This window comes from Eretmochelys imbricata, chromosome 2, assembly GCF_965152235.1.
Source record: "Eretmochelys imbricata isolate rEreImb1 chromosome 2, rEreImb1.hap1, whole genome shotgun sequence".
Taxonomy (NCBI): domain Eukaryota; kingdom Metazoa; phylum Chordata; order Testudines; family Cheloniidae; genus Eretmochelys; species Eretmochelys imbricata.
In genome coordinates, this window is record NC_135573.1 from 170,399,364 (window position 1) to 170,412,064 (window position 12,701).

Below are 12,701 nucleotides of genomic sequence, written 5' to 3' on the forward strand. Positions count from 1 at the left end.
GAGTTCAGCAGTTCAGGTTGTATGCTCAGTAATGTCACAGGTAGGTGTCACTAAGGGAATAATCTGAAGACAATAGGGTTGCACAGAGGTAGTTGAGGGCCTAATTTAGTCTGCAGATCCTTTATTACAGATGAGGCATGAGGTGGAAAGCATCCAGCTTGCAAAGTAACTCCCAGCAGACTACATGAATGCTATGCCCAGCCATGCATAAATAAAAACAGGGGGACACCTACATATTCCTCAGTCCCAGTAGTTCTGCCCCCCAGAAATATGTGTCTTGTACTGTTCAGTAGCCCACTGGACTGTACAAGCTCATAAATTACTCAGTTATTCCAACAAAGGGTAAAGAACATGCACCAGCCTAGTTGTCTCAAGTGGAGGCCTCCCAAGCACTTCAACCAAACACACTGGTTTAGATAAAACAAGAAACAAGTTTATTAACTCAGAGAAGAGATTGTAAGTGGTTTGCAAGTGATAGGGTATAAAAGTCAGAGTTGGTTACAAATGAAATAAAAAGATAAACGCAAGCTAATTCCTAAACTTTACCATGGCTAATAAAATTTTAAAGCAAAAAAAGGTTTCTCTCACCCAAACGCTTTCAACAGTCTGGAAAGAACCTCCAGGCCAGGACCACTCCCCCCCATTTCAATGATGTTTTTCAAGCGATCTTACTGACAGGAGTAGAGATGGAGGAGGAGAAATGACGAGGAGGTCAGTCACTCTCCTGTTTTATAGTCGGATCCCTTGGAAAAGTCCTGCAGGTGAATTGTAAGTTTCTTATTTCCAACTCCCCTGCTGGAGAATCTCCAATTAACTTTTTAGCACCTGGCTGGCATGCGAGTAAGGTGCCTTTGAGAAAATGGTCTGAGTGCATTACCCAGAACTACATCATATTTCAGTAACAATCATATAGTAAAATCTCATAGCTCCACGTACAATGTTGATACATGCATTTTAACAGGGCAATGATGTTCAGTAGACTACGAGTTGTCAAATACCACCTCACATGGCATACTTTGTACAAAATATAACTATCTAAAAGTGGTGAACAGGATATCACATTGCGTACAGTATGTCACACTGCTTCACTTCATTGGGTTTGCACAGGGATGACTAACTGGACCTTATTGAACAATTCTGTTTGTGCACAATGTAAAAAAAAACACTATTGCCACAAAACTCATCTTTTATGATTCAAAACAAACACCAAATGTGGGCCTGTTTAAAAAGGTACGTAGTGTCTTTGTAGCCATGCTAGATATTAGAGACAAGTTGAGAAGTCACATCTTTTATTGGACCAACTTCTCTTGGTGGGAGAGACAAGTGTTGGAGCTTACACAGAGCTCAAAATCAAATAATCATGAAAAAAGTGACCATGGTGGAAACTAAACTACACAAAGGGCTGAACTTGGCCCTAAATTGTAAATGCTAATAACTGAATTATGCTTCCAATATCTGAGTATGCATTACCACTGTTCCTATAAAGTCAGATATTGCACTTCCATAAGCACTTATAGTTGGACATTTTACACAGAGCTCTGTGTAAGTTCAAAAAGCTGGTCTTTCTCACCAACAGAAGTTGGTCCAATAAAAGATTGGACGTCACCTACCTTGTCTTTTTAACAAGGTGACATTTTTACATAGCCAATTTGCAGAGTACAACTGCATTTTAATCTGAGGAATTTAATATTTCTACAGATATATTTCAGTTGATGCCCATCTATGTTGTAAAATCTCCAACTATATGTGCCTTTGGAAATATAAAGTCAGATATTGTAGGAACTTTCCAGTAGGAGTGTGCATTACTATAAGCATAATTCTGTTGTTAGAGTTTACAATTTAGGGCCAAGTTCTGCCCTCCATGTGGCTTAGTTTCCACCAAGGTCACTTTTTTCATGGTGGTTTGATTTTGCTTAAGATACATAATAGAAACTAAGATCGTATTTTCAGCTACAGTATAGGTGATTATGGTATAAATGATATTCATCCAATACTCTAGGGAGTAAATACATATAAAGAGCTTTTAATAGCTTATTTACCCAGTAAACTGAAATGGATCCTTTGAGACTTTTCAGTCTACTAGTTTAATCAGCAAGAAAGTTTTATATGGTGCACTAACACAGTTATTGAGATAGACTCTTTGCATGCTGTTCCAGGTTACAGATTTACACAAAGCTATTTAGGAACTAGAGCAGGGAATGATGAAACTCTCCTAACAAATAGGCAGTGTGGCACGTAGAGATTATTGCTCTTCTCTAGCTGACAGGCACCTCAGGCCACTTACACTTTACACATAAGCCCATTTTAGTTCATGTGGAGGTTGAATTGAAACACCTTACATAATGTTGCATGCTACTCAGTCTAGTTGCATTTAGGAGTAGGTGAACTAGTTGAAATATAATAAGAACATCCTTCCCCTTGCCCTGCCTTCCCCCAGAATTGGAACCCAACCCAAATTGAAAATTTCTGGAGGTTTGAGAAAATTCAACTAACATTTCCCCTCTTCCCCTCCCCCACACTTTTTTCCTTTTGTATTCCTTCTCTGTTGAAGACAAAGGGCATACATAAAAACATGGAGTGAAATCCTGCCCCATTGAAGCCAATGGCAAACCACCCCCAGAGCTCATTGGAAGCAGAATTTCAACCAGTGTGTCTAGTTGCATTTGGTTTTGCCATCTAATTTTATTGATTTTCCTACAATAACTAAATAAAGAATGCTAACACTTGAGAAGAGTAAGGGGGAAGGAGAATAGAGCCACTACCAAAAAGAGCAAGCAGTATTGGAGGTAAGACACTAATTAAATTATATTTCTAACATTTTTGCCTACAGACACAACTGACCAGAAGTGCCAACAGAATCCCAATAGAGGCAGTTCTTGTGGCCTTTCAGATTGGGAATAGAAAATAGTGGCAGCCCACATTTGCTGAACCAAGGGATTCAGTCAGTTCAGATAGATGTAATACCAGTGCCATTAATTACCACTACCCAATCCATTCAGAGGAACCATTCAACCACTGGAACAATTTACCAAGGGTTATGATGGATTCTTCATCACTGGCAATTTTTAAATCAAGATTGGATGTTTCTCTAAGAGATGATTTAGGAATTATTTGGGGGCAGTTCCATGGCCTGTGTTACAGAGGAGGCCAGACTAGAGGATCACAGTGGTCCCTTCTGGCTTTGGAATCTAAGAAAAAAACCTGTGTTCACAGGTCAGGGTGGTGTTGACCTGGCAGCCTATCTAATGGCAATTGGATTGGATATAATCAGTTGATTGACTCAAAACATCCAGCACTTGTCAGATGCATTGTGCACATTTCCTTGTAGTACCTCTCACTGCTCTGCTTACTGCTTCCTAACAATCTTAGATTAATAGAAATCCTCAGGGTCCCACAAACTAATAGGATCTATTTAAAGCAGCGAGATTTTTGCTGACCTAATTAAATTACATCCATGGCCCTTTCTACATAGTGGAAGGGCAAATATTACCATCAACATGCAAGTGGACTATGTATATTGTTTTATCCATAATGGGAGTGATATTGCCAGGAAGTGATCTGAATTTAGATAAATGCCAAAGATGATGGCAAATTCATTGAGCTACCAGTCAGAACAGGCACTGGGAATCTATTCAGAGCAGGAAGGATGGCAAGAGAGCAACCTGGGGCAGCTAAGGTGTCAAGGTGCTTGTCTACAGTGGATTCAGTGCAACTAAGGAACTTTCAGTGCAAAGCTACAGGGTTCACATGGGCCAGTCAGTGAACAATGTACTCGTGGTAACAGGAATTTACACCCCTCTTGTGCAGATTAATGCACTATGCAGACAAGCTCAAAGTCTTTTTAGAATCAAAATAGTGGTAAGTTTAAAATTGTGATGATCCCCCAGCAGTAATCAGTCCAAGTTTGGCAGTTCTTTAACTGCAGTACACAAAGTGCCTTTATTCAAATAAGAGGTTTCAGATTATGTCTCGCTGGCTCATCATGTTAAATGTAAAATTGATTTATTTACTTGTAATTCAATCAAATGTTTGCTCCAAAAATGGCGTGAGAGAGAGAGAGAGAGAGAAGATTCCCTTATAAAAAAGTGTAAGCGCTTTGAACGATAGCTAGAGATGGAGAGAAAAATATTGATTAGTACATTTCTATTGTATACATTAAGTGTTCTATTTGTTCAGATGTGAACACTGAAGATCAGTGTGATGCTATGCTAAATCATTCATTTATTCTCTCCAGGATTTTCTACTAAAATATTATGCCTTATTTCCTGACTTTATATAAAGCAACTGCAGTTCATCCCTTCCCAATCTCATGATCACTTATCCGAGTCACATGGCACTTCTACTAGTTAACCTTTTTTTCCAGTGACAGATTTCCCTAGAGTATTTTTCTAAATCTTAGATGATGCAACATAATTAAACTGTATAGCACATTACGGAATATTTAAAATTATTCAGTACACTGGAAGCAAAGCATTCCCACTCCCCATATACACCGTTTGGTTTAATATTAAAAAGACCTGTCTACCAAAAAATAAAGAGAAAGTATGAGACAATTCTAGAAAGACAATAGACTGAAAGAAGAACATTTGAAAAGGATATTTACTGAGCATTCCTGCTGCAAAGTAATCTATTTCAATTTTTCTCAACTGGCCTTATGACATGTACATGTCAGTAAACTCCACATTAGCTGAAGATGAGAGACAGAGATGGTTATACAAGACAGGAATTTAGTTTGTCACCAGTTTACTACAGTTGAACGAACTATCCACAGTGAACAACTTATCTGATGAATTTCACCCTTTTTCTGCTCACAAAAATGTCCCTGAACAGATTATTTTGTATTTGTTTGTTATTCAAAATTCATAGGTGTATCATGCAAACAAATATAAGATCTTGCTTGTTGCATGTGTGTGTTATTTGAGCAGAGTGAATGTAGTCATATAGTATTGTTTCCTTTCTCCTGCTCTGATGAGTGTAACTACTAAACAGAGAATGGATGTGATTAAATGCTGTGTTTTTGGTTCCCTCGGGGAATCAGATTGTGAAGGAGCTGGGTTGGCAGGATTCAGCGCTGGTTGGTTTGTTTGGGATATTCTAAAGAAAGAAGAGGAGTGATAAAAGAAAAAAGGGAAATGAAGAACAAGCAAGCAAACCCATAGCTCTATAAGGGGAGGAAATTTAAACACTGACCTATTTTAATTTTCTCTAGAGAGGTGCTCACATACGATAATGATGGGCAGGGATATCAGAAAACAGATATTACCTTAATTCTAAATCTGACTTTGTTCGGTTTCATCACATTCACACAAAGCAATTACATGCAGCATGGGCATGCCTGGTCCTTATAGCAGAGAGTGATGCCAGATCAACACCTGGCTCATTCAGTTGCCTGTATGCCAGGGCTCTGGCCAGCGGTTTTGCAAAGTCCTCTCTGCAGAGGCTGGTGTTGGATACCTTTGTTGATCTTGTGTTACTGCCATGTCTTTGGGGAATATTGGCTTGGCTTACTGTTGAGTGTGACCCATTTCTCAAATTCAAACCCACTTGAACATCATGGGTTTGAATGTTTGACTCAAAATGGAATGGCACTGGGTTCTTGCTCTTCTTAGGAGAGACAGAAAAGAAGTATATGAAGAAGGGAAGGCTGACAGAATAAAGACCAAATGTGGAGGCAAAAGAATCGGGAGAAAAAACTTCTAAAAAGTGATTGCTGTAGACTGAATATAGGGCAACCACTAGTGTGGGGTTCTATCCCTCAGGAGAACACTGGTTCTCTTAAGATAGAGAAAGCTTCCTTTCTTTAAAAAAATTGAAATGTTGATTAACTAGTATTGTAGATGAAAAATATAATTAAGAGCTTTGCCAAACTTCATCCTTTACTCATTGGTCCATCTCTGTAACCCTATTTTGGAAAAGGGCCCTAGAACAAACAGGTTCCAAATCTGCAAACACTTACAGGTGCAAATCATCTTACCCACTTGAGACTTCCCATTGATTTCTATGGACACCTGTGTGAGTAAAGTTACTCACATATGCAAGTGTTCACAGGTTTGTAGCCTTTGTTATTAACTTTTACAACATCTAGCACATCAACTTTGCACTATAAGCAACCTATACTAGTAGTTTGTATTCCTACTGTCAAAGTGGAAGATCAAGACAGCATCCAACATTAATCTATGGGGATTAACAATATTTAAATACATTGTTCTGGATTAGACCAAGACATTACATACCTGTGACCAGATTGGACTATACTTTACACCACATAAAAGCCTGGCCAATTTACACGGTCAATAAATGTACTCTTAAAATAGGACACAAACAGTTTTCTACTAGGGGACAAGTGTTGTACCCTTTTATGAGATTATTCATACCCTCATTAGTCCTATAGGGTAGGGAGGGAAGTTGAAAGGGAAAATACAGGACTTTTTTGGCCTCTTTTAGGTTGTTTCTTTTGGCTTCACCTGGTGAGTGGGGCAGGGGCAATGAGATGCTGTAGAGCACTACAAGTAGTGCAGGACCTGCAAAAGCATAATGTGAGGATTTGGTCAAATTAACGTACCCTCTATACACACATGCACATCAAAATTCTTTGGAATGCTTATTATGTCTACTTTAAGATGGGGTATGATATGGAGCTATCAAGTCTGCTGTTACTATAGAAACAGGGATAAACAATGATCCCATCAATATGTGAAAATCATCATTTTGAAATATTTGCATGTTAAATGACTATTATTTCAAGACATAAAACTGGATTTCTGTGTGACCTCAGAGCATCACAATGACAATTTAAAGGGTAAAACAAAATCTACTAATAAATGTGTACAGCTATCATTGAAATGTAAGAGCTGGTAGGACATGTCTAGTCAACATCTTGTTCATCATTATAATCTCTGTTGAGAGAACATGGGTTATCACAGTCTTCCTTTTTTTGGCATGTTCAAAGTTCTGTGCCAGGAAGATTGTTCTGGCTAAAGACAGTTGATTGTGCAGTGACCCCTACCGGTACAGGCACAAATAAGATAATGTAGAAGCTCTCATGCCATTGGACCCTTGAAGAATACAGGAAGTAGTTAGTCATCCACATTTTTCTATCCATGTTGCAATGGTGATCTAATATCTGGTTTGCCTATGTGCAAAGGAATCCAAATCTTTGGCAAGACGCTCTTTTGACATGTTCTTCAAAACTGTCCTCACATGGTGGGAGTTTGGCCAATGGCTTGATCTTTTTGATGGTTAGATTTAGGCATCAGCAATCCAGGTTTCTGTGGGTGTCAGTTTCTCTCTCATTTTGGTTATACAGCACTGCTACCAACTTCCTTGTTGCAGAAATTGTGGCTCATCTGTCACTCTTCCCCAATTTGTCAAGGTCTTAAAAGTGACAAGCTCCCTTTGTTTTGACAATGTGTTGGGGTGTTGAAGTGAGAACCTGGCAGCACCACCCAGCAGCAAGAACCAGTGGCCGTATTGCCCCGCAGTGATGGGCAATGGCAGGGAAGGGAAACCTGGGCCCGCCCTGTTCGACCGAGTTCCAACCCGGGATGCTGTGAATAATAGCTTTGATATGTGGCCTGGGGCCAGGTGCCCTGAGGCCTGTTCCCTGGGCCCCTATTTACCCCAACTTCAATTTCTCGATCAGTGCCACTGCTCTGTTTCTGGATCCCACCTGGAGTTCTCTGATCATGCTTGTCATAAATATAAAGGGAAGGGTAAACACCTTTAAAATCCCTCCTGGCCAGAGGAAAAATCCTTTCACCTGTAAAGGGTTCAGAAGCTAGGATAACCTCGCTGGCACCTGACCAAAATGACCAATGAGGAGACAAGATACTTTCAAAAGCTGGGAGGAGGGAGAAAAACAAAGGGTCTGTGTCATGCTTTTGCCCGGGACAGAACAGGAATGGAGTCTTAGAATTTAATAAGTAATCTAGCTAGATATGCATTAGATTATGATTTCTTTAAATGGCTGAGAAATTAAGCTGTGCTGAATAGAATGGATATTCCTGTCTGTGTGTCTTTTTGTAACTTAAGGTTTTGCCTAGAGGGATTCTCTATGTTTTGAATCTAATTACTCTGTCAGGTATTTACCATCCTGATTTTACAGAGGTGATTCTTTTTTACTTCTATTAAAATCCTTCTTTTCAGAAACTGAATACTTTTTCATTGTTCTTAAGATCCAAGGGTTTGGGGCTGTGCAAACCTATGCAAATTGGTGAGGATTTTTACCAAACTTTCCCCAGGAAGTGGGGTGCAAGGGTTGGGAGGATTTTGGGGGGAAAGACATTTCCAAACAATGCTTTCCTAATAAATAAACCAAGATAAACATTTGGTAGTGGCAGTGGAAGTCCAAGGGCAAAGAGTAAAATAGTTTGTACCTTGGGGAAGTTTTAACCTAAGCTTAGGAGGTTTTCATGCAGTTCCCCACATCTGTACCCTAGAGTTCAGAGTGGGGAAGGAACCTTGACAATGCTCCAGAAGGTCTTCCTCTGTCAGGTTCAGCCCATTGTTCCCAGCCTCTGGGGTGAAGGTCCTGGGGCAGCTTGGCAGTGGGGCCTAGTCTCAACTGCATGGAGCCCTGCCAGCTTCTCTGCAGGAGTTTGCATTGTACAACTGCTTCCTTGCTCAGTCCACCCAGGCTGAGCTGAGCTGCTCCCTCTTGAGTTCAGTCTCCAATGTGAGCATGCCCAGCAGGTGTGGCTGGGCGGGGCCTTCTGGTCCCAGAGCTGATCTTTAACACTTAGTTCACCGGTGTGGGGCTTGTACACCCCATCACACATTTCCCCCAACTACCAAATAGGGATGACAGTCATATCCTGTTAATGTGTGTACAGGAAGATGTGTGTTACAGAAGTCAGGAGTACGTGTGTTACAAAATGGATGCACCGGTATGAAATGACACTTAAATTATCTGTGTGCTTCATTTTTGAAAAGTAATGAACAGCAAGGACCAAAACACCAAGAGACCCAAAAACCATATTTGGCACATAGGGCATGCAGAGGCATCCTTGGGTCTGCTTCTTGAGTACTGTACCAGTCTTAGATTTCTTAAACACCTCTACTGATGATGCACTTTGCTAATTCAACATTGGAAAAGCCTCCAGCACAGTGGTTTGTATGCGGTGTGCTCTACACTTGCAGGTGTATTTTGAATCTTATATTCAGAGGAATTTTACTTGTTGGATGCCACGTTTGGCAACTTTTTCCCTGGAGATACAAGGCATCCATCCGTCACCTGGCATTTCTTGCCTCCAACCTTAGATCCTGTCTAGCACGGTCTTTCTGCAGTTTTCACGGAGTGACTTTTGTCATACCTGTCAAAGACTTCGATTACAGAATTAGCTGTGTCAAATCCCTGTAGGAGCTGTCTAAAGTACTCAGCAGCCAATTCACAGAATGTGTGGAATTGCCTTGTCCATGCTGCGTGTGGAATGAAATTGCAGAACCATAGTGTTTGGTCTAATCTTGCCTGCAATTTGCTACTGGAATAGCTTGAAGTGTCTACGTCTGAGGGAAGTAGAGCTTTCTATCTTTGGAATAGCTTGGACAGGAGACAAGCTTTCTTGTTGTACATAAGATCACTCTCTCTCTTCAATCAGTTGACAAAAATGCAATGCCATATGGTGACTGTATTGTTGCAGTGCAACTAGATGGTATTGCATTAAGATTTGTTTTACTCAAGTAGGAAGGAAGGCATGTTGAGTGAAACTGCATCCTTAGCAATCAAGTCTTCCACAGATATTCTGAGCAACATGTCATCATTTTCTCTTTGAAATGCTGTCTCCCCTAGATTGGTTGCTCTCTCCAATGTTTCGATTTTATGAAGTTCTCTTGTGTGTTTTTCTCAAGGAAACAATGCAACAGAACCAATTGCTTGAGGACATGTTTGCTGTGGTAACTATAGAAGCAGGTGAACATGATGCTTTTTGATCAGATTTAGAGTCTTTTTTCTTCCCTGAGTTCAAAAAAACTGATGTGCCAAATTTGACTTGCTTGTGTATTTCTGAAAGCAACCCCTGTGACAGAGTATTGGTGGCACATAATCTAAACTAGAAAACTCATCCAGTAGCCACCAATACAATTCATCTCTCTTGGTGTTTGATGCTGGCACTACTGATTATTCCGGCCAGCACTGGTGGCTTTTGATGGTTTTGCATTCTTTTGAAAAAAAAAAACTTATTTGTCAAGAAAATCAAAGTCTGTGGAAAGTCTTTTCCTCTTTGATATGTGTTAAGGGGTTTGTATCCTCCTTGCCTTCGTACACTATAACATCCCAGTAGGGATAAAATTCCCTACTTATACTGTTAGCATTACCACCACCATTATTCACCTTTTCATTTAGTACATACACCTGTGCTAAATTAGCTCTATATGTCAGTATTAAAATTGTAATTTTTGTTTAGTTGATTGAAGCCAGATACAAAGCTGAGCTCTACAAACAACATACAGCCCTAGAGGTTGCTACCTTGCTGGTGCAAAGCAAGGTTTTCCAAGCTCAAGCTGTACCATCCTTCAACTCCAACCTTTGCTCCCTGCAACCCTCTGCCTGAGGAGTTCTATGGTGGTTGTGACAATTTTTTGGGGTTCCTAAATTAGTATCGACTCCTATGTCTGCTACACCCTCAGTCATACTCCACTGACCGAGTATGAATGGGATTGAGCATCAGCCTGTTTACTGGGGAAGCTCTGGATTGGGCATCTCCGCTCCTGGAAAAGTCAAATCCACTTGGGACAATTTGAGAACTTTCTTTGAGCTAAGGCAGCGATCTTTGATATTCGAGTCATGAGCATATGGCTGCAGCCTCGCTTCAAGTGCTGTGGCAAGATGCTAAAATATGTAGTAGAGTTCCAGCTCTTGGTAGTAGTCACCAAGCGGAATGACGATGCCCAGCATTATCATTTAGGCTGAGCTGGAAATGATATAAAGATACAAAAAGTGGTGAGATCTTTTATTGAACCAACTTCTATTGGTGAGAGAGAAGCTTTCTTAAAGATGAACTGACAAGGGCAGAATCCCCATCTTACCTGGATGCCTTGGCCAACCTAGGAATCAAGATGGATTATCTGACTGAACAACACTGAGAAAAAAGATGGTCCTCTCAGCTCCCACCAGGCCTGCTGGCTCCAGCCCCTCCCATCACCAGTCCCTTCTCCACTGCCTGAACCAATGCAAGTTGATCAGGTCTGGCCTTACCTCTGACAGAGAAGAATTGATGTTGAGTATCGGGGCCTATGCCTATACTGTGGGGAACCAGGATGCTCTGCATCAAGCTAGGCTGTCGAGGTCTAATCTATACCCAGGGCACGAAATGTTGAAATCCAATGGGGTGGGGTGGGGTGGGGTGGGGGAAGAGAAAATGTAGGCTCGACTGGTGCCTTTCCCCTCTCCTGAGCAGTCTGCACCAACATTTGTCTACTGGTACCCTTAGTGATGGGTAATCAATATACAATACATCTCCAACTCCCTCACTGGCTCTGGCACCATGTGATGTTCAACACTAACCTAGAGGCACTGCTAGACTGAGGTGCCTCAGGCAATTTCATGGATCTGGCATTCGCCTGAGCACACAACCTCCACACAGTGAAAGGACTCTCCGACTTAGTGGAGTTCATTGATGGGTCACTCCTTTGTCCAGACTGGTCCCCCACTAGATAGGCCCCCCTAGAGGTAACTACCCTTTGAGATCACTGAGAAATCTTCCAGTTTCGGCTAATTTTGTGAACCATATTTGTCAGTTGTCTTTGGCATCCCCTGGCTCATCACCTATGACCAGTGCAGCCACTGGCAGTCAATATGCACAATTGCTTTCACTTCCTGTTTTGCCCAAGAGCCAACCCAGAACCAGCATCCTTTTGGGGCTTACTCAGTCCTCCAAAGAATTCAGAGATGCAAAGAGAGGGCGCAAACGCAACCCAAGCAACCCCAACAACCTCCCCTCCCCCAGCGCCAACAGCTCCTGGGATTCTTGTTAAATAGCAGCACTAGGCCAGCATGTTCAACCAAAGGAAAGAAGGCCCCCGCCCACCACCATCCCAGCACAGCTATGACTGCCCCCTCATCCTCCTTCTGGGAGAAGACATTCCCCTCAGGCGTATTTACTCTCTCTGAACCTGAGCTACAGGCACGTTAGAGTTGTCTTAAGGAAAACCTGCAGAAGGGATTCTTTTATCCCTCCAAGTTCCCAGCAAGAGGCCTGATGTTCTTCATGGCAAAGACAGACAGCTCCCTCTGGCCTTGTGTTGACTTCAAAGCTCTGAACAAGATTACAATCCAAAACCAATATGCCTTACCACTTAATAATGAGCTGTTCAAAAGACTCCACTCTGTCAAGTCTTCCCAAAAGTTGGAGCTCTGTGGCTTATGACCTGGTGAGGATCTGAATTAAAGACTGCCTTCTATACCAGGTCTGGCCACTTTGAGTATTTGATCAAATGCTGTTTTGGGTATGCAATGCCCCAGCAACTTTCCAGCATTTCAAAAATGAAATCTTCAGGGACCTCATCATTTACCTGGATGGCATCCTTTTTTCTTCCAAATGTCAGACCCTCCACTATCACCTTGTGTACTCTGTCTTGCAGAGACTCTGCCAAAATAATCTCTTTACATGAACTTGAAATATGTGAGTTCAATAAGGACACAGTGGAATTCTTGAGAAATATTGTCCTGCATGATGAACTCACCATAGGCCTGCATAAGGTGACAG